Consider the following 3,707-nt stretch of genomic DNA (forward strand, 5'->3'; position numbering starts at 1 on the left):
CTCCGGTTCCAGCAGGATCTGGGGCTCTGGCTCCTTTGCCCTGTTTTGCCCCATTTCACCCTGTTTCGCCCCATTTTGCCCCCGTGACCCGACCCCACGGGGGGGGGGGGAACCGCAGCGGTGACGAAGCCCCCAAAGGCCCCGACCGGCCCCAACCGCGGCGGCGCCGAGGGGCGGAAACGGGGGTCGGGGCCGGGGGTCCGGGACGGGGCCGGAGCCGGGGGGACCCGAACGGCCGCGGGGAGCCGGAGCCGCCGCCGTGGGGGAGTGGGGGGGGCTGGGGGGGCGACGGGGGGTTGGGGGACCCCAGACCCGTCCGGAGGCCATGGGGGACCCCAGACCCACCCCAGACGCCCTGTGGGACCCCAGACCCACCTGAGACACCCCGTGGGACCCCAGACCCACCCCAGACGCCCTGTGGGACCCCAGACCCATCCGAGATGCCCCGTGGGACCCCAGACCCACCCCAGACGCCCTGCGGGACCCCAGACCCACCCGAGATGCCCCGTGGGACCCCAGACCCACCTGAGACGCCCCGTGGGACCCCAGACCCACCCCAGACGCCCTGCGGGGACCCCAGACCCATCCGAGATGCCCTGTGGGACCCCAGACCCATCCGAGATGCCCCGTGGGACCCCAGACCCACCTGAGACGCCCCGTGGGACCCCAGACCCACCCCAGACGCCCTGCGGGACCCCAGACCCACCTGAGACACCCCGTGGGACCCCAGACCCACCCCAGACGCCCTGTGGGACCCCAGACCCCACCCGAGACGCCCCGTGGGGCATCGTCCCCATCGCGCCCTGTAGGTCTCGTCCCCGCAGAGGCGACGCGCGGGGCCGGTTCCTCGGGACCCCCAGGACCCCCGGTCGCCCGCGAGGGGCCTCTGGGCCCCCGTTCGGCCCCTTCTCGCCCCGAAGCGGGTCGGGGTGGGAGGGGAGGAGCCCGGTGACGGCCGGCGCCCAGGGGGTCCGTGAGGTCCCACCACCTTCTGCTCCTCCTCCTCCTCGGGGAGGACCAGGAGCTCGCGAGGTCCCGTCACCTCCTCATCCTTCTTCTGCAGGACACAGGATGTGCATGAGGTCCCTGCCACCATCACCACCACGTCCCCTCCTTGAGGATGCCGGGTGCTGGCGAGGTCCCCGTCACCTCCTCATCCTCCTCCTGCAGGACACCAGGTGCTCACGACGTCCCCGTCGCCTCCTCCTGCAGGACGTGGGCTGCTCACAAGGTCCCTCTGTCACCTCCTCCTGCAGGACACGGGGTGCGTGTGAGGATCCCTGCCACCATCACCACCACCTCCTCGGGAGGACCAGGAGCTCGCGAGGTCCCGTCACCTCCTCATCCTCCTCCTGCAGGACACAGGGTGCGTGTGAGGTCCCTGCCATTGCCACCACCACCATCATCACCACCATCACCATTGTCATCACCATCATCGTCGTTGCCGTCACCACCACCACCACCACCACCATCATCATCATCATCATCATCACCCTCCTCCTCCCTGGGGCCACGGGGGGCTTGTGGGGTCCCGTTGCCTCCTCATCCTGCTCCGACGGCACCTGGAGCCGGAGCCGGAGCCTCCCAGGCCCGGGGGCTCTGCTGCTAGCCCCCCAGCACCAGCACCAGCTCCTGGGGCCTGGCACTGCCCTGCCCTGCCCTTAAGGTGCCCCCGGCTCCCCGGGCCCCGCCCCCTCCTCCCCGGGCCCCGCCCCCTCCTGGATCTGTCCTGCCCCCAGCTCCCGGGCCCGCCCCGGCCCCGCCCCCTCCCCACACCCCCTGCTCCTGGCCCCGCCCCACTGCCGGCTCGGCACCGCCCCCGCCTCTCGGCACCGCCCCCGTGTCCGCCCCCGCCTCCCCCAGGCCCCCGCCCCCGAGTGCCGGCCCCGCCCCCGCCCCTCCGGCGGCTCCGCCCCGCCCCGCCCCCTCGGGAGGCGCCTTCCGGGCCGCCGCCGCCGCCGCGGGGCCTTATGGGAGCGGCGGGAGCGCGCGGGGCGGCGGCAGGTGAGCGAGCGAGCGAGCGAGCGGGGGGGGAACCGGGATGGGGGGAGCCGGGAGAACCGGGAGAACCGGGGGAACCGGAACGAACCGGGGGGAACCGGGATGGGGGGAGCCGGGAGAACCGGGGCCGCTGCCGCGAGAACCGGACGAACCGGAGCCGCTGCCGCCTCGGCGGCGCCGCTGGCCGCCCCCCTCCCCTCACCCCTTCCCCTCTCCCCTCCCTCCCCCCCTCCCCCCCTTCTCCCCCTCTCCCCCCCTTCCCCCCTCCCTCCCCTCCCTCCCCTCCCCCCCAAACCCCCCCTCCCTCCCCCCCCCTCCCGGCCCCTCCCCCCCGGCTCCCCTCTCCCCCCAGCCGCCCCCTCCGCCCCTCTCCCTTCCTCTCCTCCCCCCTTATCCCCCCTCATCCTGCCCCCTCCCTCTCCCCCAACACCCCCTCTCCCTCCCCTCCCCCCCAACCCCTCTGTTCCCTCTCCCCCTGCATCCTCCCCCCTGCTCCCCTCCCTCTCCCCTCCTGCCCCCCCCATTTCCCCCACCTTTTCCCCTCCCTCTCCCCCCTCATCCCAGCCGGCCCCCACTCTCCCCCTCCATCCTCCCCCACCCCTTCCCTCTCCCCCTTCCATCCCTTATGCTGCTCCCTCCATCCTCCCCCTCCCTCCTCTCCTCTCCCATCTCCCTCCATCCTCCTCTCCCGTCTCCCTCCATCCCTCTCCCCCTCCCCGCCGCATTGCCGACCATCTCCCCTGACCATCTCCCCGTTGCTCCCTGCAGGGCTGCTGCGAGCGGAGGCGCCGGAGCGAGCGATGCGAACGAACGAGCGAGCGAGCGCCGGGGCCGGGAATAAACTGCTCTGGGCCGCGTCCGTGTGTCCGGGGCCGGGAATAAAGCTGCGCCGGCGTGTCCGTGTGTCCGTGCCTGGGGGGGAGGCGGGGGGGACTGCGCCGCTCCCTGCTCTCCCTCCCTCCCTCCGGGGCTCCCGCGGCCAACCCCGGGGCCTCTCTCCGTCCCTCTCTCCGTCCCTCTTTCCGTCCCTCTCTCCGCTCCGGTCTCTCTCCGTCCCTCTCTCCGCTCTGGTCTCTCTCCGTCCCTCTCTCCGTCCCTCTCTCTGCTCCAGTCTCTCTCCATCCCGGCCTCTCTCCAACGCAGCCTCTCCCCCACATCCCGCTCTGGCTGCCGCCTGGTCTCCCTCCCTCCCTTGCTCTGGGGCTCCCGCAGCCACCGCTGGAGCCTCTCTCCGTCCTTCTCTCCGCTTGGCCTCCCTCCATCCCGGCCTCTCTCCAGCGGAGCCTCTCCCCTGCATCCCTCTCCGCTGCCGCCTGGTCTCCCTCCCTCCCTCCCAGCCCGGCCTCCCCCCGACGTCCCCCTCGGCCCGTCCCCGCCTGGTCTCCCCACATCCAGCCCGGGCTCCCCCGTGCCCCCAGCCCCCTCCATCGAGCCGGGTCTCCCTCGCTCCCAGCCTCAATCCTGGTCTCCCCTGATCTGGCCCTCGATCCTGCGACCCCTCGGCCCGTCCCCGGCTGGTCTCCCTGCGTCCGGGTCCCCCCACCACCGCCATGGAGCCCGGCCTCCATCCCGGTCTCCCTCCCTGCTCCCAGCCGGCCTCCCCCTCCTGCGGGCCTGCGCCTCCATGGTGGTCTCCCCTTCTTCCTCCCTCTTCCCCTTCTCTCTCTCCCTCCCTCTTCCCCTTCTCTCGCTCTCGCTCCCTCTTA

General features: G+C 73.2%; 1 long non-coding RNA gene across 1 annotated transcript; it reads left to right on the forward strand.

Annotated features, from left to right (window-relative positions):
• The first annotated feature begins 1,935 nt into the window (after positions 1–1,935).
• LOC136995136 (uncharacterized) lies at positions 1,936–2,884 on the forward strand. Its single transcript, XR_010886763.1, has 2 exons — positions 1,936–2,004; positions 2,770–2,884. It is a non-coding gene; the product is annotated as an uncharacterized lncRNA (long non-coding RNA).
• Positions 2,885–3,707: the final 823 nt, after the last annotated feature.

This window comes from Apteryx mantelli, chromosome 38 (genome assembly GCF_036417845.1).
Source record: "Apteryx mantelli isolate bAptMan1 chromosome 38, bAptMan1.hap1, whole genome shotgun sequence".
Lineage (NCBI taxonomy): Eukaryota > Metazoa > Chordata > Aves > Apterygiformes > Apterygidae > Apteryx > Apteryx mantelli.